This window comes from Oncorhynchus nerka, linkage group LG10 (assembly GCF_034236695.1).
Source record: "Oncorhynchus nerka isolate Pitt River linkage group LG10, Oner_Uvic_2.0, whole genome shotgun sequence".
Classification (NCBI taxonomy): Eukaryota; Metazoa; Chordata; class Actinopteri; order Salmoniformes; family Salmonidae; genus Oncorhynchus; species Oncorhynchus nerka.
This window is the reverse complement of record NC_088405.1, coordinates 52,286,670-52,312,584: the sequence shown is the minus strand read 5'-3', so window position 1 is coordinate 52,312,584 and position 25,915 is coordinate 52,286,670. Positions and strand designations below refer to the sequence as shown.

General features: G+C 39.9%; 1 protein-coding gene across 1 annotated transcript in view; it reads left to right on the top strand.

Annotated features, from left to right (window-relative positions):
- LOC115135525 (zinc finger and BTB domain-containing protein 20-like) overlaps positions 1-25,915 on the top strand; it is a 42,786-nt gene that overhangs the window by 4,877 nt on the left and 11,994 nt on the right. The gene's annotated exons all lie outside the window — the stretch shown is intronic.

The following is a 25,915-nucleotide window of genomic DNA, read 5'->3' as shown; positions in this document are numbered from 1 at the left end:
AGTGCTGTACAGGAACCCAGCCTAAAACCCCAAACAGCAAGCAATGCAGGTGTAGAAGCACGGTGGCTAGGAAAAACTCCCTAGAAAGGCCAAAACCTAGGAAGAAACCTAGAGAGGAACCAGGCTATGTGGGGTGGCCAGTCCTCTTCTGACAGTGCCGGGTGGAGATTATAACAGAACATGGCCAAGATGTTCAAATGTTCATAAATGACCAGCATGGTCGAATAATAATAAGGCAGAACAGTTGAAACTGGAGCAGCAGCACGGTCAGGTGGACTGGGGACAGCAAGGAGTCATCATGTCAGGTAGTCCCGGGGCATGGTCCTAGGGCTCAGGTCCTCCGAGAGAGAGAAAGAAAGAGAGAATTAGAGAGAGCATATGTGGGGTGGCCAGTCCTCTTCTGGCTGTGCCGGGTGGAGATTATAACAGAACATGGCCAAGATGTTAAAATGTTCATAAATGACCAGCATGGTCGAATAATAATAAGGCAGAACAGTTGAAACTGGAGCAGCACGGCCAGGTGGACTGGGGACAACAAGGAGTCATCATGTCAGGTAGTCCTGGGGCATGGTCCTAGGGCTCAGGTCCTCAGAGAGAGAGAAAGAAAGAGAGAAGGAGAGAATTAGAGAACGCACACTTAGATTCACACAGGACACCGAATAGGCCAGGAGAAGTACTCCAGATATAACAAACTGACCCTAGTCCCCCGACACATAAACTACTGCAGCATAAATACTGGAGGCTGAGACAGGAGGGGTCAGGAGACACTGTGGCCCCATCCGAGGACACCTCCGGACAGGGCCAAACATCTCCTGTTCTAGCTAGTGTCACACGGCTAGCTACGGAGACTTGGCTAGCTTAGCTGCAAGGCTTAGCTAACCTGGCTTTCTCACCGCAAGGCTAGCTATCCTACCGACTAGGTTTTATACCTGCAATGGTAGAATTACTAGTTCGCTTGTTTAGTTTAACCCACTACCGGCTGTGACTAGATCGACCGTCCTGCTTATCAGTCGAGAAGCCATGCTTTTCTCTGTCGCAAGACGAACATAGCGCTAGCTTCATTTGGCTAACTTTGTGCTAATTAGTTAGGCTACTTTCCCACTTTGTGAACACTAGCTACGTTCACATTGTTATATGATTAGCTTCTCCGACGAGGACTGTGTTAACTAGCTAGGCTACTAGACCACACCTGTATTTGGGGAGTTTCTCCCATTCTTTTCTGCTGATCCTCACAAGCTCTGTCAGGTTGGATGAGGAGCATCGCTGCACAGCTATTTTAAGGTCTCTCCAGAGATGTTGGATCGGGTTCAAGTCGGGCTCTGGCTGGGCCACTCAAGGACTAGTCAGAGACATGTCACAAACACCACTCCTGCGTTGTCTTGGCTGTGTGCTTAGGGTCGTTGTCCTGTTGGAAGGTGAACCTTCGTCCCAGTCTAAGGTCCTGAGCACTCTGGAGCAGGTTTTCATCAAGGATCTCTCTGTACTTTGTACTTTTCTGTACCATCGGGTTCTTGTTCACCTCCTTGACCAAGGCTCTTCTCCCCCGATTGTGCAGTTTGGCCAGGCGGCCAGCTATAGGAAGAGGCTTGGTGGTTCCAAACTTATTCCATTTTGGTACCCTTCCCCAGGTCTGTGCCTTGACACAATCCTGTCTCTGAGCTCTACGGACAATTCCTTTGACCTCATGGCTTGGTTTCTGCTCTGACATGCACGGTCAACTGTGGGACCTTACAGTATATAGACAGGTTTGTGCCTTTCCAAATCATGTCCAATCAATTGAATGTACCACAGGTGGACTCCAATCAAGTTGTAAAAACATCTCAAGGATGATCAATGGAAACAGGATGCACCTGAGCTCAATTTCGAGTTTTAAAGCAAAGGGTCTGAATACTTATGTAGATTTTTTAACTTCTTTTATTTTACCTTTATTTAACTAGGCAAGTCAGTTAAGAACACATTCTTATTTTCAATGAAGGCCTAACAGAAGGCAAAAGGCCTCCTGTGGGGACAGAACAGTGGGTTAACTGCCTTGTTCAGGGGCAGAACAACAGATGTTTTACCCCTTGTCAGCTCGGGGATTCGATCTTGCAATCTTTCAGTTACTAGTCCAACGCTCTAACTACTAGGCTACCCGCAGGGATTGCTTTTTTTTAATACATTTGCATACATTTCTAAAAACCTTTTTTCACTTTGTCATTATGGTGGAATTGTGTATACATTAATGACAACATTTAAAAATTTTTTTTTTTAAAGAAGACTAACGTAACAAAATGCACCGTATTCCCGGTTCTTTGATATTATCTCACCTAGGGTTGCACATTTTGGGGAATATTCAGAGGTGGAGTCTTTCCGTGGGAATTAACGGGAATACATGGGAATTAACACTGAGGAAGTACAGTTCCCGCGCAGCCCAGTCAAAACTGTTCGCTGCTCTGGCCCCCCAATGGTGGAACAAACTCCCTCACGACGCCAGGACAGCGGAGTCAATCACCACCTTCCGGAGACACCTGAAACCCCACCTCTTTCAGGAATACCTAGGATAGGATAAAGTAATCCTTCTCACCCCCCCCCCCCCCCTTAAAAGATTTAGATGCACTATTGTAAAGTGGCTGTTCCACTGGATGTCTTAAGGTGAACGCACCAATTTGTAAGTCGCTCTGGATAAGAGCGTCTGCTAAATGACTTAAATGTAAAATGTAAATGTTAACAGGAATATATGGGAATTAATGGTAATATATGCAAATTAATACAATTTAAATTAGATGTTTTTTGCATTGGATATGTTTACCATATCATATGGAGACAGAAATATAAACCTTTTACCTTATCATAAGTAGACATAATTGCAAATGGTTAAATCCTTCCAATAGAAATATAAAAAAACAATTTAGTTACGAATTGAACTTTAATTAAATTAGTTGACTCTTCACATGGGATGATTTCACTGAACAACAGAAGAAAGGGAATATTGAATTATCCCCAATGATCCATCGCATTTCCCAAAAACATTTTCAACATACATCTGTAAAAAGAGTCTAGAAACTAAAGCTTTGGCTGTCTCCCTCTCAGGCTTCCATGTCTTCTCCCTGGACCTCCTCAATGTCCACCTCTTGAACATCAGACTCTGAGGCCTCATCTTCACTGTCACTTTCCAACCTTGTTGAGCATGGCTCATTGTCAGGCTCAAAAAGCCTCAAATTTGCCCAGATGGCCACCATCTGCAAGCAGAGTCTGAATATCAGACAGGATGGCATTGTCTCCCTCAATACATGCAATGGATACTGCTATAGGTTTCAGGAGTTTCAGGCTGCTTACCACTCTCTCCCAAAATATATCATCCAGGAGGATCCTCTTGATGGTGCTGTCCATGTCGGCAGACTGTGAAATGGCCATTTCTTGGGAGAGACTCCTTCCCCTCCAGGAGACTGTCACACATGATGACAACATCACCCCCAATGGGTGTTGCTGGCAGCTTCAATGTGGTGCTCTTATTCTTCTCACTTTTCTTGGTGAGGTAGATTTATGCTATAACTTGATAACCCTTCACATACCTAACCATTTATTGGCTCTCTTGTAGAGTGTATCCATTGTTTTCAGTGCCATGATGTCCTTGAGGAGCAGATTCAATGCATGAGCAGCACAACCAAATGGGTGTGTTGTGAGGGTAGGACTCCTCCACTTTAGACCTTCATGTTTGCAGCAATGTCTGTCACCAGTGCAAATACCTTCTGTGGTCCAAGGTCATTGATGACTGCCTTCAGCTCATCTGCAATGTAGAGACCGGTGTGTCTGTTGTCCCTTGTGTCTGTGCTTGTAGAATACTGGTTGAGGGGTGGAGATGATTTAGTTAATTATTCTTGCCCACGAACATTCGACCACCCATCAGAGATGATTGCAATAGGGTCTGCTTTCTCTATGATTTGCTTGACCTTCACTTGAACTCTGTTGAACTCTGCATCTTGCAAATGAGTAGATAAAGCATGTCTGGTTGGAGGGATGTATGCTGGGTGAAGAACATTCAGAAATCTCTTCCAATACACATTGCATTTGAGCATCAGAGGTGAACCAGTTGCATACACAGCTCGAGCAAGACATTCCTCAGCATTTCTCTGACTACGTTCCTCCATTGAATCAACAAAAACATATGATTCCTGAAGGACCATGAGCTGTTGCTATTGACAAGGTGTCTGATTCATCATTTTCCCCTCTAATAGAAGTAGAGGGACTTTTATCAGAGGTTGCTTGTTGTGAGCGCTGAGGGAACTTTATGCACTTGGCCAGATAATTCCGCATCTTTGTTGCATTCTTCACATTTTGCACAGTATTTGCAAATGTACACAGCTTTTCCATCTACATTAGCTGCAGTGAAATGTCTCCACACAATTCAGATAGTGCCCGTGGCATTTTCCTGTAAAGAGTAAGAAGCACCCAAGTACAATTCCATGTATGTACAGATAAATAGTTAAGCAGTTAGATTAAACAACTCCTTTGTAAGATACATGTTTTAAAATGAAACATGTATGGAAACAGGTGAATTAACACTCCTCAGTTAGCAGGCTCAAGCAAGCTAAAACCCACATGGTAGCCAAAACTAACTAGCAGAAATTGCTAACAAGTTAGAAATTATTTTAACACACTTTGCTGTAGGCTACTATTTACTAGTTAACAAAAAATCATGTATGTCATATAAAATATATTCACCCCACCCAGTATTGTAATCAAAACTTACCAGAAAGCATGTGGTCCTTGGCTCAGACAGTGTAGTAGTGTGGGCTCAATAGCATCTCATTAGTGTGCAATATCTTGAGAATCAGCTGTACATGTGATGGAAGAATGCACTGTGCATGCAGAGGGTTGCAATTCCATTGAATTGGGGAAAGTTTAACCAAAATATGCCACAAGATCTAGAATTGCCTTATGTGTATCCCCCCCCAAAAAATCACTGTTATAAGCAAACTTTTAAAAAATTAATTTAAGAAAAATTCCCGGGCTTATCTTCCCATGGAAAAGTTTTCCGGAAAGTTTCCGACCCTTTGCAACCCTAATCTTACCACATTCCCATACTCGCAAGAATGTGAGGAAGTTTGGCATGCTTGAGAATGATCAGAGGGCAGGATCTTTAGTATGAGGGGAGGGTCTCACTCATTCGCCACTCTCTCACAGACAAACAGTGCATTCGGAAAGTATTCAGACCCCTTGACTTTTTCCACAATTTGTTACATTACAGCCTAATTATAAAATGGATACATGTTTTCTCCCCCTCATCAATCTGCACACAATACCCCATAATTACAAAGTGAAAACAGGCTTTTAGAAATGTTTGTAAATTTATAAAAAAATAAAAAAACAGAAATACCTTATTTACATATGTATTCAGACTCTTTGCTATGACACTCAAAATTGATGTCGGCTGCATCCTGTTTCCATTGATCATCCTTGAGATGTTTCTGCAAGTTGACTGGAGTCCACCTGTGGTACATTCAATTGATTGGACATGATTTGGAAAGGCACACACTTGGAAAGGCACACACATTCACAGTTGACAGTGAATGTTAGAGCAAAAACCAAGCCATGAAGTGGAGGGAATTTTCCATAGAGCTCCAAGACAGGATTCTGTCGAGGCACAGATCTGGGGAAGAGTACCAAAACAGTTCTACAGCGTTGAAGGTCCCCAAGAACACAGTGGTCTCTATCATTCTTAAATGGAAGCAGTTTGGAACCACTAAGACTCTTCCTAGAGCTGGCTGCCGGTCCAAACTGAGCAATCGGTAGAGAAGGGCTTTGGTCAGGGAGGCGACCAAGAACCATATGGTCACTCTGACAGAGCTCAAGAGTTCCCCTGTGGAGATGGGAGAACCTTCCAGAAGGACAACCATCTCTGCAGCACTCCACCAATCAGGCCTTTATGGTAGAGTGGCCAGACAGAAGCCACTCCTCAGTAAAAGGCACATGACAGCCTGCACCTAAAAGACTCTCAGACTATGATAAACAAAATTCTCTGCTCTGATGAAACCAAGATTGAACTCTTTGGCCTGATTGCCAAGCATAACATCTGTAGGAAACCTGGCACAATCCCTATGGTGAAGCATAGTGGTGGCAGCATTATGCTGTGGGGATGTTTTTCAGCCGCAGGGACTGGGAGACTAGTCAGGATCGAGGGAAAGATGAACGGAGCAAAGTACAGCGAGATCCTTGATGAAAACCTGCTCCAGCGCGCTCAGGACCTCAGACTGGGGGAGAATGTTAACCTTCCAACATGACAATGACCGCAAGCACACAGCCAAGACAACACCTTCGGGACAAGTCTCTGAATATCCTTGAGTTGCCCAGCCAGAGCCCGGACTTGAACCCAATCGAACATCTCTGGAGAGACCTGAAAATAGCTGTGCATCGATTCTACTCATCCAACCTGACAGAGCTTGGGAGGATCACAGAGAAGAATGGGAGAAACTCCACAAATACAGTTGTGCCAAGCTTGTAGCGTCATACCCAAGAAGACTTGAGGCTGTTATCGCTGCCTAAGGTGCTTCAACTGATTAAAGGGTATGAATACTTACTAAATGTGATATTTCTGTTTATAATTGTTTATACATTTGTAAAAATGTATAAAAAACGTTTTTTACTTTGTCATTATGGGGTATTGTGTGTAGATTGACGATGGGGGAAAACAATTTCATCCATTTTAGAATAAGGCTGTAACGTAACAAAATGTGGAAAAAGTCAAGGGGTCTGAATATTTTCCCAATACACTGTGTTGCATTGGTTCTTCAAGCTACTTAGGAGAATCTCACAAATGAGATGTCGAAAACAAATAATTAAGAGAACCCACTTAACAGTGATTGTACTACAGAGAACTGGGGTTACGCAAGTAACCTTAAGTTACCCTATTATCAGATGAAGAAGAGTTGTTAACACATTTTACTACCAAAAGAATTTACAGTGTCAAACCACAATGATATTGATCACTAGGCTATATTGTTTATTTGATAAACTATCAAACTTCACAATAGTGATACGCTTGAAAACGACCAAACTCTGGCAGCTGACTCGCAAGTTGGAGAGCACGCTATCTGAGCAGATCACTGGATAGTGTTAACATTCTTGCCCAGTGACAGTCACTTCTGACTTGTGAAATATGCATATAACTCAAGTAATGCTTGAGATGGCAAACCCGACTGGTTCACCAGGGCTATGTTTTAGCACAAAGGTACACAGTGTATGCTTATAGGCCTACCTCTAATAGTCATGAACCGTGTGAATAGATTGCCACTCCCTTTCCAATGTTTAGATTGCAGTTATTAAAAAAAAAAAGAACCAAAAGTCCAACAGGAGACTTTGTTGAAAGGCTTTTCTATATGGTGTCAAGCAGTAGGCCTATATTATCTCTCGTGTCTATAGGCTTATTTCGTTGACAGTACAATGTAAGTCAGTTTTCTGTGCCAGATCTAACATGACTACTTCTTACAATGTAGAGTGAATCAGCTTGATCGTCAGATAATAAGGCTGAATTACAATCAAACCCACACCGCAGCCAAGGGGCACAATGGAAAATAATATTGTTAACATGTTTATGTATTTGGGATTTATTAGACAATGTTTGAGTTAAATAAAGTGAAACAAAGCCATTATTATTCAAACCATGCATTTTTCTCAGCACACTCAAAAGAAAATACCTCCGTGGGGGTATGATGGAGTAGAACAAGTAAGCACTAACACATATTTAGTGAACTTTATGGTAGATTGCCATCAATCTAAGGACTTTGTAACCTACAGTAGTTGATTGTTTTAGAATCTCTTTTAGCCTTTACGGTAGTGTCTGTATGTTCTTGCTGTGCTGTTCTTGAGTTCCTTAAAAACTGATTTGATTTAGGCAAAAGACATGGTCATGTAATGACTTTTTTCTCCGTCTTACTCTTTAAACACATCCACGAGGACTCGGGCATTTCACTGATGTGAGAAATGTATCTTGGATTCTAATAGGGAAGTTGTATGTTTGCCAAGGTGCATGTGTGTCCTCAGCTAACCCCGCCAACCATATGGTTTTCTACAAGTCATGGTGAGATCACTGTGTATTCAAAAGGGAATGTTTCTGAAGATGGTTTTTAGAAAATAAATAAAATGGTTTCTTCAGGAAAATGTGTGGATTATCCCATCGTAAGTTTAGACCTATATTCTACTTGTTTACACCTAGACCTCCTGAAAAGCCTTTTAGACCCCATGCTAGTGAACAACACTTGTAGCCAAAGCTGTAAGACGGACTATATCCCATTAAAAAACACACAGTGACATTGGTGTGCAATGGAAAAACCGGAGACGTATAATCTGCACAACAGCATTTGTGTTATAAAACCAGAGTTGACCCACAAAGTAAATGCTATTTGGACTTTCTACACCTTGTTACTTTTTATTAATAGGGTAGCAATTATTTTTCAGGAAATAGTTGGCAGTCATATCTTTAGATGTTTTGCTTTGCCGATGAAAACAGTTAGGCCCTATTTCTTCTATGAAATAATTTTGGTTTATGCACAAACAAATCTATTTTTGCTTTATGAATATCCACTGAAGAAACAGACACTCCGCTTTTGCATTCTTTCTCTAGCCGAACACTTGCATGAAATGGATCAGGATTGTCAAATGATACTCATAATATACTCTTTACATAAGCTAGCTTCTCAGTATTATTTTTAGAAAGTGTGCTGACTGATTCAGAGTATTTAACAGCTAGGTAGCGAACCTTTTTTTTTTTAGAGAGATTGTGGCAAGTGTGCTTTCTTGTAGGGGTAAGAGAAAACAGGTCACAATGGGGATATGACCTAGTGATCCAGACACATTGTTATTCTTCTTTCAGGAATTTCTAATAGTTTCTGCTCTCTACTTGCTTTTACATGTTGCATCAGCTTGCATGTCAAGCATAGTAACTAGCTTGTCTCACGTGTTGTTTAATCTCTGTTCAGTTGTTATACTGTGTGAAATAATACATGACTGTAACCTATGTTCGTGCAAGCTTTGGTGGTCTACTGCAGGCCATTTTACATTCTAAAGGACAATTATCGAGGTATCACAATTACATTTTGACAAATTAAATATTTGCTAGAATGACTTGTACATTCTAGCAACATTGCTGGTCAAGGTTTTTATTTGATTCGTCCTCGTACCATCTGTGTCTGCAACAGCCTTACACATTAGCCAGTAGTTGTGCAAATGATTGTTTTGTCCAAAGCCTAAATTGTAGCGTCAAAGAGAATATAGATCACGCAAACGTATTGTCATGGAATGTATTGATTTAAGAAATATATTTGATGTAATCTTGTGAAGACGATAGCAGGCGTTTACCTATTTCATGATTTGGTTGTTGCACTTTCCTTGACAACATTTCTGTTGAGCAACAACAAAATATTTGTTATCACGATTAGCTGACATAGCTCTTATTTCATTTTTTTTAAGAGTCCCTCTGTCATTACAAATTGAAATATTGAGACAATGCCAAATGGTTTATGGTTTTAATGGATTACTAAACTTTTAATACAACACCGTAGTCGTCACAGTTCACTCTAGCCTAAATCACATTGCTATTATTTTCTGAAACAGGAAAAACAACAGCGAGCTTCTGGCCCGTTGCTTCATTCTTGTGAAATGGCTGGCTTTCTTAACTAGTTCTCCTTGCAACACCATTATTAATCTATGGGTCAAGTTTATAAAGACCTTATATTTTCAGGTTGGCAGTTTGCGTCTACCCCTTTTGGATTAACAACAAACAATACTTTGTGTAAGTGTGTGTGTGTGTGTGTGTGTGAGAGAGAGAGAGTGTGTTTGAAATGTTCTCTTATCTCTGATGCAATGTGTAAGTTTTTGTAGCTAGTTACAGTAGCTAGATGAGAAGCTGGCCAGCAGGCCATTGGCACCGAAGTAAGATGAGTCTGCCAGCATAACTATTATAGAGAGGTCAAAGGTTATAAGAGCTAACAAGACACAATATGACTGTATCTTTTATACAACATACCCTTATTCAGAAGTCTGTGTCGAGTTTGGCTTTGGAGTGTGGTATGGTATAAAGCAATGACAGAACACTTTGTTCTATGACTATTTTTTTCAGAGATTCCTTATTGCATCCTATAGGTCAAGTGTTTATACTGTTTCTCTTGAATTAAATATTTTTCTTCCTTTTTTTCTTCTTCCAAATGTGGCAGTTGCCATGGACACCTGCTGTGCCAAAATAATGAGACTGCAATTGTGCAAATATCTGCTTCAGGGTTAAAGCATTTTAAAGACGGTCACATGAGTGGTCAAATGGTTTGTTTTCTGAATGGCTTTGTGAAACACCAAACCCACTAAATTGCATATCAAAATGCAACCAAGCCCGAGATTCAAACAGCATCCTGATATTGACTGCTTTTACAAGTACTGTTTGTAGTCTACTGCAAGATGAACTTGATCAATGGTTTGAGAATAATTTATGGTTGAGCCTCAACTTTGTTTTGAGTTCCTGTCTTGATTAATGTTAAGATATTCAAGATACTTTAGCCATTTGTACAGATGTAGGATTTTGAGCCAGTTTGAAATAATCCTGCAGCAACAGAAAATGTGAATGATTATTATTATGTTATAATTAATGGGCATTTTTGTAGGTGTTGATACATTTTTCATGAGGGAAAATCCAGTCTGAAATTTCTTTAGAAGCCATTTTAAACCTCACATCCAAGTTTGAAATTGTTCCTCTGCAACAGGGTGATCCAATTTAAATCCTACATCTGTAAGTATTTATGATAAACATCATGAATGCAAAGTAAATCATGCTAGGAATTAAGTAGAAGGGGTGTTGGCTGGGAGTTCTTGACATGCAATGAATTAAGTGAACAAGTTGTTCAGCCAATTTTTGTTGTTGTTGCTATCTTTAGTTAGTGCTATAGTTAGTTAGTGCTATAGTTAGTGTTAGTGCTATAGTTAGTGTTAGTGCTATAGTTAGTTAGTGCTATAGTTAGTGTTAGTGCTATAGTTAGTGTTAGTGCTATAGTTAGTGTTAGTGCTATAGTTAGTTAGTGCTATAGTTAGTGTTAATGCTCTAGTTAGTTAGTGCTATAGTTAGTTAGTGCTATAGTTAGTGTTAGTGCTATAGTTAGTTAGTGCTATAGTTAGTGTTAGTGCTATAGTTAGTGTTAGTGCTATAGTTAGTGTTAGTGCTATAGTTAGTGTTAGTGCTATAGTTAGTTAGTGCTATAGTTAGTGTTAGTGTTAGTTATGCTCTAGTTAGTTAGTGCTATAGTTAGTGTTAGTGCTATAGTTAGTGTTAGTGCTATAGTTAGTGTTAGTGCTATAGTTAGTGTTAGTGCTATAGTTAGTGTTAGTGTTAGTGTGTTAGTGATATAGTTAGTGTTAGTGCTATAGTTAGTGTTAGTGCTATAGTTAGTTAGTGCTATAGTTAGTTAGTGCTATAGTTAGTGTTAGTGCTATAGTTAGTGTTAGTGCTATAGTTAGTGTTAGTGCTATAGTTAGTGTTAGTGCTATAGTTAGTGTTAGTGCTATAGTTAGTGTTAGTGCTATAGTTAGTTAGTGCTATAGTTAGTGTTAGTGCTATAGTTAGTGTTAGTGCTATAGTTAGTGTTAGTGCTATAGTTAGTGTTAGTGCTATAGTTAGTTAGTGCTATAGTTAGTGTTAGTGCTATAGTTAGTGTTAGTGCTATAGTTAGTGTTAGTGCTATAGTTAGTGTTAGTGCTATAGTTAGTGTTAGTGCTATAGTTAGTTAGTGTTAGTGTTAGTGCTATAGTTAGTGTTAGTGCTATAGTTAGTGTTAGTGCTATAGTTAGTTAATGCTATAGTTAGTGTTAGTGCTATAGTTAGTGTTAGTGCTATAGTTAGTGTTAGTGCTATAGTTAGTGTTAGTGATATAGTTAGTGTTAGTGATATAGTTAGTGTTAGTGCTATAGTTAGTGTTAGTGCTATAGTTAGTTAGTGTTAGTGCTATAGTTAGTGTTAGTGCTATAGTTAGTGTTAGTGCTATAGTTAGTTAGTGCTATAGTTAGTTAGTGCTATAGTTAGTGTTAGTGCTATAGTTAGTGTTAGTGCTATAGTTAGTTAGTGCTATAGTTAGTTAGTGCTATAGTTAGTGTTAGTGCTATAGTTAGTGTTAGTGCTATAGTTAGTTAGTGCTATAGTTAGTGTTAGTGCTATAGTTAGTGTTAGTGCTATAGTTAGTGTTAGTGCTATAGTTAGTGTTAGTGCTATAGTTAGTGTTAGTGCTATAGTTAGTTAGTGCTATAGTTAGTGTTAGTGCTATAGTTAGTGTTAGTGCTATAGTTAGTTAGTGCTATAGTTAGTGTTAGTGCTATAGTTAGTGTTAGTGCTATAGTTAGTGTTAGTGCTATAGTTAGTTAGTGCTATAGTTAGTGTTAGTGCTATAGTTAGTGTTAGTGCTATAGTTAGTGTTAGTGCTATAGTTAGTTAGTGCTATAGTTAGTTAGTGCTATAGTTAGTGTTAGTGCTATAGTTAGTTAGTTCTATAGTTAGTGTTAGTGCTATAGTTAGTTAGTGCTATAGTTAGTGTTAGTGCTATAGTTAGTGTTAGTGCTATAGTTAGTGTTAGTGCTATAGTTAGTTAGTGCTATAGTTAGTGTTAGTGCTATAGTTAGTGTTAGTGCTATAGTTAGTGTTAGTGCTATAGTTAGTTAGTGCTATAGTTAGTGTTAGTGCTATAGTTAGTTAGTGCTATAGTTAGTGTTAGTGCTATAGTTAGTGTTAGTGCTATAGTTAGTTAGTGCTATAGTTAGTGTTAGTGATATAGTTAGTTAGTGCTATAGTTAGTGTTAGTGCTATAGTTAGTGTTAGTGCTATAGTTAGTTAGTGCTATAGTTAGTGTTAGTGATATAGTTAGTGTTAGTGCTATAGTTAGTGTTAGTGCTATAGTTAGTGTTAGTGCTATAGTTAGTGTTAGTGCTATAGTTAGTTAGTGCTGTAGTTAGTGTTAGTGCTATAGTTAGTGTTAGTGCTATAGTTAGTGTTAGTGCTATAGTTAGTTAGTGCTATAGTTAGTGTTAGTGCTATAGTTAGTGTTAGTGCTATAGTTAGTGTTAGTGCTATAGTTAGTTAGTGCTATAGTTAGTGTTAGTGCTATAGTCAGTGTTAGTGCTATAGTTAGTTAGTGCTATAGTTAGTTAGTGCTATAGTTAGTGTTAGTGCTATAGTTAGTTTAGTGCTATAGTTAGTGTTAGTGCTATAGTTAGTTAGTGCTATAGTTAGTTAGTGCTATAGTTAGTGTTAGTGCTATAGTTAGTTAGTGCTATAGTTACTTAGTGCTATAGTTTGTGTTAGTGCTATAGTTAGTTAGTGCTATAGTTAGTTTAGTGCTATAGTTAGTGTTAGTGCTATAGTTAGTTAGTGCTATAGTTAGTGTTAGTGCTATGGTTAGTGCTATAGTTAGTGTTAGTGCTATAGTTAGTTAGTGCTATAGTTAGTGTTAGTGCTTTACTTAGTGATGGCATAATTGCCTCAAACTTTGATGAATTGTTACCTCATTGCATGTTTTCAAGTAGCTCTAGTCTTTACTTTTGTTATCTCAAGATCACGGGAAACTGTGTCATGTTCTGGTCACGTAATACATTTCTCGTAATCTCAAGAAACGTCTTGTGTGCCTACGCCAACGTCACACTCATTACCAAGACGCTGGACTGTTAGCATTTCCCATAGGAAAACGTGTCCTAATAGATTCAGTAGTGCCATCGAAAGAAAAAGAACGAGGAAAAACAGCCTTAACAAAGCATCTGGGCGCTCAGGGGTTTTCCCCCCGCTCTGAAAACGTTACCTTCCTCACAATGATGGTATTCAAATATTAGATCGAAGGACTAGCTCTATGAGCTCACCCACAAACCCCGGCCCAGCTACTGATCTCCTGGTATACCACAACGCAACAGTTTTTCCCATTACGGCTAATGCTAACGAGTCGATTCTATTGGTTTTACACCCTATTTGGCTACCTTGCATACTTGCATAACTCAGCAAGTCTCAGAAGAAGGTTCACAAAATGTTTACAGAGGAATGCAAATATACAGAACCTTATTTTGTCATGTTTCAAATAAAAATAAAAACTGAAGTACAATGGTTGAACAGACCATAATGTTCCCATTACACTGTAGGCTACTTGCAAATAAGCACTTGTCAGTTAAGTCAGTTAAGAACAAATTCTTATTTTCAATGACGGCCTAGGAACAGTGGCTTAACTGCTTTGTTGAGGGGCAGAACGACAGATCTGTACCTTGTCAGCTCGAGGGATTCGATCTAGCAACCTTTGCAATTACTGGCCCAATGCTCTAACCACTAGGCTACCTGCCGCCCCGATCGTTCTACCTAATCATAAAATGTTCCCATTATATTTCCAGCTCATTCTGGAGATTAAATAAAAAATAAAAAAATGTAAGCAATGCAGGCTACAGTTATGTCACAACCGACAACAACAAGCTTTTAACGCAACATCCCCTCTAATGTATTTGTTATAGATTGTTGCATAACGTTCAGTAGTGCTTTCATAACAATTCTGAGATGGTATGGCAACAGTGCTCTTACAGTCCTTAACCTAACATTTTGCTCTCATTTTACTGGAACCGCAATGAGTAATTTCAACAGCCTGAACCTGAAATGTAACCACTGTCAAATTCATCGATATGGATACAAGGACTGATCCGTTTGATCATTTAAAAAAATAATAATAATAATTAAGCTTTTAAGACATAGTTGGCAAAAACTCAAATGACCCCAAAACATTAAGAATGGAGAGAACTTCAATTTAGAACAGGGCAATGTTTATCATCTTATTTATCATTCATGAACTCATTCGGATGTGTTGAGTGGTGGTATTGCTTTGACTTCAATGGCCTGTAGTATTGGCACGTACCAATTACTGTACCTTTTTTAGAAACATGCCCACAGCGCATGTTTCAGCTTCGTTAAGTCCGACACATGTTTTGAAAATGAGAAAAAAGCTAGTAAGGGAGGTGTAGACAACTCAGCACAACAGGTCATGACAACGTGACCTTTTTTTGTTTTTTGTTGGAGGGATTTTTAGATATTTGTAGCAGTGTGTATGTAGGTGTTTTGTTAATGTTGATTTTCAAACGTGATGGATTTTCTGCCAACAAAGTTCATTAGCAGAACAAAGGATAAATCTATTAAAACCTGAGATTGAGCTTCCAGTCATTCTACTAAAAAGTGTTTGTGCGTTTTGGGTGCATTAAGCATGTTATCAGGTCATTTGAATGTTTATACTTAATAGCACAAGGGTTTGATTTTAAACCACTCAACTGTAATAAGAGATGTAGTCCTGTATATTGCTCATTAATTGAATTACCTAACAGAATGTTGATGGGAGAGAACTGAACAATCAATTGGCCAATAATGTATTCAGATCAGAGTGTCATTTGCAGTATTGTTCCATTTGCCTTCTGTTTATTCATGCCGTATCCAGATTTAGTATACTTTTTGGTGAATTTATGTGCAATGTAGCTCCTTACTGTGAATGAATAGATGTGACCTATGTGTATTTGGTTATTCATGTTAGTCAAACAATTTAGAAAATTGTGTGAAATTATAGACATGCCTTGATGAAACCGTAGGGCAGCTGCTAATGGGTTTGATGTCTGTCTGACCAATACCTTAGTTTACATCAACAATACCGTGACAGGAAACAAATTAGGTTTCAATGACGTTTTCCACTCATGACATTTGTGTGTATAATTATTTTGTCTGGTGGTAAAAAAATTTTTTTTTTTTTTCAATATCGTCAGTGTGCAAATACCATACAATTGTTGAACGCGGACCCATTGTCTTTCTTCTTTATTTTCGGCACGGCAGTATGAATTACATGGCGATGAAATGGTTGAACCAGATTGATAGTACTCAGGTGCAACAACAAAAAAGAAGCAAAACACTACGTGCTGGCATTAATGGATAATAGCTATTAGCAGTAAATAAAATCAGAATAGGTCGGAATATTCTTGTGAATGGCACAGTATGCACAACACAATACACATCCCAGATTATTCATCGCCCAAGGAAGCAAATGGGTGGGTTCATTTCCATGGAAACCCCCCCCCCCCCCCCCATGTAGGCTCACATGTATCAAGGAGAAAATATACGCTTGTTGTGTGTATTGAAGTCACATTTGCATATTCAAGATGTATATTATTCACATGGCTGACATCGTCTCCTTTCACAAACCCGCCTCTCATCTCTGTCCTCAACCCCATCCCCCACCTTTTCACCCCCCCCCCCCCCAGATGAAACTGATTTCCAAATTCAGCACAGTATTTGTCACGAGGTTGCCAACTAGTTAAAGCAGCTCTGATTAACCTGAAGTCAGACTGGTGATGCTGCTCTCTTCCCTCCTTTTTTTTCTTTCCCTGTGGTCTTTGTTGTGGCAGCAGGGCATGGCACTGGCAGTCTGGAGCATTGTGTCTGATTTCTAGCAGACGAACTGACCTCTGGGGACTTATTGACAGCTAACTACAGAGGGAAACACAGTGCAGGGAGAGAGATAGAGAGAGAAAGGGAGAGCTGTGGGGAAGATTGATATCAGACAAAATAAATGCATTTTTGTTTTTATGAACATATTTCGCAAGTATAGTTGGATTCCCCCTGAACGGGGATGAAAAGAAAAAGCTACAGATTTTGGCAGAGGCATAATGAGTGAAAGAAAATGGCTGCCTCCAAAAAGGATCTAATTAATTTTGAAGGATCATCAGCCCCTTTCGTCCAAGGCAGGGGAGGGAGGAGGGAAGGAGGCAGTGATACAGACCCCTGGACTGATTAGCATTCACTGCAGGTAGGAGCTGGCTGCTGCTCACCCACTGTGTCACAGCTAAAATGGAATCACTGTTGTGAGTGACAGTCTGAGCAGCTGAAGCCTTTGTTGCCCGTATTCACCTCACTTCACCCCTCAGGCAGGTGGCTTTACATGTCTAGATTGCAACTGAAGCCAGGGAGGAAATGTATATGCTCGTCTTGTCTAAATCTAGCCATGCAGAGGCCTTTGTCATCAGGTCATCATAGAATGTCCCTGACCGCACTATTACACCTGCATTGGCTGGCTTATTGTAAACTAGTGTAATTTCCCTCATGATTTCAGCACTTTGTCACTTTTCCAAAGCACTATGGTGAGAATAGAAAAAGGCCGCTTTATGTGCTTTCAAATGTGAGTGAGTGAGAGAGTGAGTGCATACCGTGTGTGCCATTGCATGCGTGCATGATGATATGTACATTTTATGACTCTCCTTAATATAGAATGTACCATTGTACTTGAATTCAAATTCATACTGAGATATTTACCACAAATGATCTGATAGTAGGAATAGGAAGGTCTGACGTTTAGTCAGTGTTGGGCAATGGGCATACTGGATAGGCAATAGAGAAGTCAAATAGTGACTACTGTCCTGGCAAGTGTGCTTCCACATTCAACTTCATCAGGGGTCCACAAGTGTAGCTGCTGGGACCTTATTGTGATTGTATGGATTATTAGGGGTCACTAGACAATTGAGGATGTCCTATTGGTATTGGTGTGTTTCAGCTATTGCCATGCATCACTCAACATCTGCATAGCAATGGCTTGAGACTTGGTTCATGGCTTCAGACTTGGTTCATGGCTTCAGACTTGGTTCATGGCTTCAGGCTTGGTTCATGGCTTCAGGCTTGGTTCATGGCTTCAGGCTTGGTTCATGGCTTCAGACTTGGTTCATGGCTTCAGACTTGGTTCATGGCTTCAGTCTTGGTTCATGGCTTCAGACTTGGTTCATGGCTTCAGGCTTGGTTCATGGCTTCAGACTTGGTTCATGGCTTCAGGCTTGGTTCATGACTTCAGTCTTGGTTCATGTCTTCAGGCTTGGTTCATGGCTTCAGGCTTGGTTCATGGCTTCAGACTTGGTTCAGGGCTTCAGACTTGGTTCATGGCATCATTGGAAGGTCTTTTGCAAAGTCCCTGTATCAAAATAATATGGCTGCCATAAGAGAATCATCAACATCTTAGCTGTGATTTTAACACAAAAAAATGGCCATAATGTGTCTGAGCAATTGAATTATGATGTAATTTCTTGGATGGCTTAGTTGGCGAGGCTATCCAAGCTCGTTTCCTTTGAGCTGTTTGACCTAAAACCCTGTGATTTAGTACAAAGCCATGGCTTGTTATGGAACCATGGTGCCATTTTGTCCAACATAGAAAACAAACAACACAAGCTCACAGCTTTATTTACTGTGCCTGCAAACTATAATTCAGTAAGACAATGGAGGTAAACATTATGAATGTTGTGGCACACAGCTATCGACTTAGAGGTGATGTTGCATGTCAATCTGCTATATTGTAACCACCACGGGCATTTGGTTGTTAGGAAACAGGTTAATGAGGTCCACATGTATTCAATAAAGTAATATTTTCAAGGAAATTAAAGCTTAATTAAGCCTACTATCTCTCTATTTCGTTCAAACATCACACTAACATTCCTACTCCAAACCATGCCTTCTAAAATAAAAAATGATAAACAATGACTCTCTTCTGTAAAAAAAAAAAAAAAAAAAAAGAAGTGTTATCTAGGATCTAAAAAGGTTCTTCAGCTGTCCCCGTTGGAGAACAGGATAACCATTTGGAGAACCCTATTTGGTTCCAGGTACAACCCTTTTGGTTTCAGGAAGAACCCTTTACCCGGAAGGTTCCACAAGGAACGCAAAAGAGTTCTACCTGGAACCGAAATGGGTTCTCCTATGGGGATACCCGAAGAACCCTTTTTGTACCCCTTTTTTGTGTTTTAACTAGTCGGGCATCACATTGTGTTCTCTTGGTTTATGATATTTTACTGTATGTCAATTTCATTGTTTTTCCCAAAGGTTGTCTTTGACTGCTGCTGTGCATCTACAAATCAGTGTTTAATCCTGTTCATCTGGCTGGTCTGCCAGGGGCATAGGCCTACTAATACAATGGAAAGTATGCAAGGATAAATAAAGCCCCCTTTTTTTTTGTTTTTTTGAAAAATAAATATCTCAGCTCAGAGCAGACTGGGTAAGATAACCAAAAGCAGGAAATAAAATCGGATGAAAAGATAAATTACATAAAGTATTTATAGAGACAATTCCGTATTCATTGCCGTCACATGTTATGTCTTCTTCGTCTGTTGCAGTCAGGAACGGAAGTTAATACAAGTTGTGTAACTTGATGCGAGTACATTTTCCCAGTCAAATAAATGTAAGGATTGTTGGCACCTTAGAATATTAAAAATGTTGTTGGTTACCCACATACACATCTACTGAAATGTAAGGGTTTTAATCAAGCTCAGTGCTTAACATAATACTCCTACTGTATACTGTATGATCCTATTCAGGAAGACCATTCAGCAAAATAGATTGCAATAGATGAAGGACACATATGGACAGAAATATTATTACATTTTTTGAATGGGAAGACATTGACACATTTGGCTGAGTTGACGAGAATACATTTGCTTGTGTTGTACTATAAGCATATCAGCCGCAGCATCTAAACAAGAAGACCACCACAGAACGGTTCAAATGAAATATGAGTATTTATTTATCCTTCAGCAAACTTCATGATATGAATAGGTTTATTTTGAGTTTGACATATGGACATTTCCTCCATTCTGTGAACGGTAAAAACCCGAGGAGGCATAAACTGGCCGTAGTTGGACTTTTACAGTTTGTGGTCGTGCACATAGAGTATGATCCAAAATGATTGACACCCTTGATAAAAGATGAGCAGAAATGACTGTATAAAATAAATAATTGAAACACTGAGCTATATTGTATGGTCAAATGTGTTTCTGCTAGCACAATTGCTCAGATAAATATTTTGTTTAACAACTAACAATGTCTCTAAACCTAGGGGTCATGTTATTTCTTCTTCGTGTCACCCAACAAATGTACATTCCTCGAGTTGGCACTTGGATTGGAACCAGTGCTTTGGTCAGATGACATGAAAATAAAGGGCTTTGGCCACTAACACCACTGGTGGGTTTGGCATCCAAATGAGAATTTATGAGCAGAAAAGAACCCCCATACCTACTGTAAAATATGGGTGTGGATCCTTGATGTTACGGTCAACGGCATTATGAACTTTACCCAGTACGTGGACATTTTAGCCCAAAAAACCTGGTTGCCTCTGCTAGGAGGCTGAAACGTGGCCACAAGTGGATCCACAAAGAAATGCTTAATTTGGCCACAAAATCGGCATTTTGCAATTGCCGTTTTAGTCTCCAGACTTGAAACCCATTAAAAGCCTGTGGTTTGATATGAAGAGGGCAGTCCCTAAGCGCAGACGAAGGAGATCAAGGATCTGGAAAAATTCTGTATGGAAGAATTGTCTACGATCCCACTCAATGTGACCAATGCGTTGTCTTTTAGAAAAAGGCTCAGTGTCGTTATCCTCGCAGGGTGAGCTATTGAAAGGTATGGAAAACATCATTTTGACACGTACCTTATTTTCATTTGTAAAAAAGTGTAATTTCTTGTTAACTCGTGGGAATTGGCCTATATGGATAGGGCTAAATTGAAATGTTTCTTACAGTATAAATATAAAAGGTATAACCATGGTAGCAATTGAAAGGGAACAGTTTGGAGATTATGGGAATTATTAGACCAAAGGTGAGGACACAACAGTTCACCTGACACAAGACTGAACACATACATTACACTGTTGATTTTATGTGCATTTGACATTTACTGTACTTTTTGCCACATTTGTTGATAACGAAATCTGAAAATACTCTGGTATACATTCAGTAACATGGTAAGAACATTCCTGAAACATGTGTTGTATGTGCAACATAAGACAAAATAATTACAAGAGCTTGAGTGAGAGGACTAACTGGTGTCACCAAGTGGCCACACACCTCTCCAAAGTGTGCACATTTCCCAAGTAATCTCAAAAAATGAGTCTTCACATGTAAGGTGTTTTTTTTTGTTGGGAGCTCTCCTAGCTGTGCCGTTGAGGAACTCGAGCAAGAACACTTGTAGTCGTTTTGTTTGGAATACAACCCTGCATCTCTGCCGTCACACAATTACCGTTGTTGTTTACACAACCCCCCCCCCCCCCAAAAAAAACGGTCCACTATAAAACACAATATTGCGGTCTTAAGCTTTCACAATGCAATTGAGGGGAACAGATATAGGTGCTCATAGAAAGGAGTTATGGAGGCGTTCAAGTGCGTGTGTCGCTGCAAATGTTCATCACAGTAGACAAACAGGCTAATTCTGTTCAGCATAATCCCGGGTATAATAACATGTCACCCAACATAGTGATCATAAACATGGACACTGTATATGACATGAGTTTTATGACATGGAAATGTGAAGTGCACATTTGGACTTCCTTGTATGACATCAAAGCAGTATTTCCTTTTTAATCCTCAACGTCTAATCTTTCAAACATACACCGAGTCCTCTTAATTTACAGAATTTTCCTCACTCGGTCAGTCCAAATTTTTTTTTTGCGACAGTTGCCCAATTAGCGGGAGGGATGGGGCCAGTTTCTTGTCGTGCGCAATGCTCACGTTTTTAGAGCGTCTTGTCAGTCAAAACCCATACAGAGCTGTGAAGCACAGAGGCCGAGCTCGGACGTTATGTGGAGCATGTTACTGTACCAATTTAGGCATTTATCAGTGCCCATGCCATTTTCAACTCCTATACAGAGACGAGTGTAAAGGGTTAAACAAAATATATTTCTGAGCAATTGTATTAGTATAAAATAATATAATTTCCAAAAATGTTTTGTGTGCAATATAGCTCAGGATTTCAATTATCTATTTTATTTTATACATTTTATTTTATACAGTTTTGCTCATCATTTTCAAGGGTGTCAATAATTTCGTACCCAACTGTAAACTTGTATAGCTTAGAGACATCTGTAAACCTGAGAATCACATGCTGGGTGTAGCTGAATGCCCTTTTGTGTTTCTCCATGAATGCCTTATGTGTTATGGTATATATGATTTGACTGTTTATTTTTTATTGAACCTTTATTTAACTAGTCAAGTCAGTTGAGAACAAATTATTATTGACAATGAATGCCTACCAGAAGGCAAAAGGCCTCTTGTGGGGACGGGGGCTGGGATTAAAAATAAACTAACAATAAAATAAAATATAGAACTAAACACACATCACGACAAGAGAGACAACACTACACTACATGAAGAGAGACCTAAGACAACAACATAGCATGGCAGCAACACATGACAACACAGCATGGTAGCAACACAACGTGACAACAACATGGTAGCAGCACAAAACATGGTACAAACATTATTGGGCACAGACAACAGCACAGAGGGCAAGAAGGTAGAGACAACAATACATCATGCAAAGCAGCCACAACTGTCAGTAAGAGTGTCCATGATTGAGTCTTTGAATGAAGAGATAGAACTGTTCAGTTTGAGTGTTTGTTGCAGCTCGTTCCAGTCGCTAGCTACAGCGAACTGAAAAGACGAGCAGCCCAGGGATGTGTGCGCTTTGGGGACCTTTAACAGAATGTGACTGGCAGAACAGGTGTTGTATGTGGAGGATGAGAGCTGCAGTAAATATCTCAGATAGGGGGAGTGAGGCCTAAGAGGGTTTTATAAATAAGCATCAACCAGTGAGTCTTGCGACGGGTATACAGAGATGACCAGTTTACAGAGGAGTATAGAGTGCAGTGATGTGTCCTATAAGGAGCATTGGTGACAAATCTGATGGCGGAATGGTGAAGAACATCTAGCCGCTCGTGATCACCCTTACCTTCCGAAAGTTTTGTCAAGTGCTACTGATCATAAGCTCCTAATATGGTACGTCATAGTAACACCACTTTTGATATTTACAGTTGAAGTCGGAAGTTTACATACACCTTAGCCAAATACATTTAAACTCAGCTTTTCATAATTCCTGACATTTAATCCTAGTAAAAATTCCCCGTTTAAGTTCAGATAGGATCACCACTTTATTTTAAGAATGTGAAATGTCAGAAAAATAGTTGAGAGAATGATTTATTTCAGCTTTTATTTCTTTCATCACATTCCCAGTGGGTCAGAGGTTTACATACATTAGTATTTGGTAGCATTGCCTTTAAATTTTTTAACTTGGGTCAAACGTTTCGGATAGCCTTCCACAAGCTTCCCACAATAAGTTGGGTGAATTTTGGCCTGTTCCTCCTGACAGAGCTGGTGTAACTGAGTCAGGTTTGTAGGCCTCCTTGCAGTTCTGCCCACATATTGTCTATAGGATGTTACAGGAAGGCCATAAAGATCATCAAGGACATCAACCACCCAAACCACTGCCTGTTCACCCCGCTATCATCCAGAAGGCGAGGTCAGTACAGGTGCATCAAAGCTGGGACCGAGAGACTGAAAAACAGCTTCTATCTCAAGGCCATCAGACTGTTAAACAGCAATCACTAACATTGAGTGGCTGCTGCCAACACACTGTCATTGACACTGACCCAACTCCAGCCACTTTAATAATGGGAATTGATGGGAAATGATGTAAATATATCACTAGCCACTTTAAACAATGCTACCTTATATAATGTTACTTACCCTACATTATTCATCTCATATGCATACGTATATACTGTACTCTACATCATCGACTGCATCCTTATGTAATACATGTATCACTAGCCACTTTAACTATGCCACTTTGTTTACTTTGTCATCTCATATGTATATACTGTACTCGATACCATCTACTGTATGCTGCTCTGTACCATCACTCATTCATATATCCTTATGTACATATTCCTTATCCCCTTACACTGTGTATAAGACAGTAGTTTTGGAATTGTTAGTTAGATTACTTGTTGGTTATCACTGCATTGTCGGAACTAGAAGCACAAGCATTTCGCTACACTCGCATTAACATCTGCTAACCATGTGTATGTGACAAATAAAATTTGATTTGATTTGATTTGGATTGAGGTCAGGGCTTTGTGATGGCCACTCCAGTACTTTGACTTTGTTGTCCTTAAGCCATTTTGCCACAACTTTGGAAGTATGCTTGGGGTCATTGTCCATTTGGAAGACCCATTTGCGACCAAGCTTTAACTTCCTGACTGATGTCTTGAGATGTTGCTTCAATATATCCACATAATTTTCCTTCCTCGTGATGCCATATATTTTGTGAAGTGCACCAGTCCCTCCTGCAGCAAAACACCCCCACAACATGATGCTGCCACCCCGTGCTTCACGGTTGGGATGGTGTTCTTCGGCTTGCAAGCCTCCATATTTTTCCACCTAGCACAACGATGGTCACAGTTCTATTTTTGTTTCATCAGACCAGGGGACATTTCTCCAAAAAGTACGATCTTTGTCCCCATGTGCAGTTGCAAACCGTAGTCTGTTTTTTTATGGTGGTTTTGGAGCAGTGGCTTCTTCCTTGCTGAGCGGCCTTTCAGGTTATGTCGATATAGGACTCGTTTTACTGTGGCTATAGATACTTTTGTACCGGTTTCCTCCAGCATCTTCACAATGTCGTTTGCTGTTATTCTGGGATTGATTTGCACTTTTCGCACCAAAGTACGTGCATCTCTATGAGACATAGCGTGTCTCCTTCCTGAGCGGTAGGGCAGCTGCGTGCTCCCATGGTGTTTATACTTGCATACTATTGTTTGTACAGATGAACGTGGTACCTACAGGCATTTGGAAATTGCTCCCAAGGGTGAACCAGACTTGTGATGGAGGTCTACAATTTGTTTTCTGAGGTCTTGGCTGATTTCTTTTAAATTTCCCATGATGTCAAGCAAAGAAGCACTGAGTTCGAAGGTAGGCCTTGAAATACATCCATAGGTACACCTCCTATTGACTCAAATTATGTAAATTAGCCATCAGAAGCTTCTAAAGCCATGACATAATTTTATGGAATTTTCCAAGCTGTTTAAAGGCACACCTTAGTGTGTAAACTTCTGGCCCATTGGAATTGTGATACAGTGAATTATAAGTTAAATAATCTGTCTGTAAACAATTGTTGGGAAAATTACTTGTGTCATGCACAAAGTAGATGTCCTAACCGACTTGCCAAAACTACAGATTGTTATAACAAGAAATTTGTGAGTGGTTGAGTGTCTGTAAATTTCCCGACTTCAACTATATATATATATACTGCATCACCAAAAGTATTTACCTATTACACCTTCTTGTCGAACATCTCATTCCAAAATCATGAGCATTAATATGGATTTGGTTCCCCCCTTTGCTGCTATAACAGCCTCCACTTTTCTGGGAAGGCTTTCCCCTAGATGTTGGAACTTTGCTACGGTGACTTGCTTCGATTCAGCCACGAGCATTAGTGATGTTGGGTGATTAGGCCTGGCTCGCAGTCAGTGTTCCAATTCATCCTAAAGGTGTTCAATGAGGTTGAGGTCAGGGCTCTGTGCAGGCCAGTCAAGTTCTTCCACACCGACCTCAACAAACCATTTCTGTATGGACCTTGCTTTGTGCCACAGGGGACATTGTCATGCTGAAACAGGAAAGGGCCTTCCCCAAACTGTTTCCACAAAGTTGGAAGCACATAATCATCTAGAATGTCATTGTATGCTGTAGCATTAAGATTTCCCTTTACTAGCCCAAATGATTCCTCTTTACAGTTGGCACTATGCATTGGGGCAGGTAGCTTTCTCCTGGCAACCGCCAAACCCAGATCCATCCGTCGGACTGCCAGATGGTGAAGCATGATTCATCACTCCAGAGAACGCGTTTCCACTGAGTCCAATGGCGGCGAGCTTTACACCACTTCAGCCGACGCTTGGCATTGCGCATGGAAACCCATTTCATGAAGCTCCCAATGAACAGTTCTTGTTCTGACATTGCTTCCAGAGGCAGTTTGGAACTTGGTAATGAGTGTTGCAACCCAGAGAGACGCAAGACATAGGGACTGGGAAAACCAGGGATTTGAAATCACGTTCAGTACGGCCTT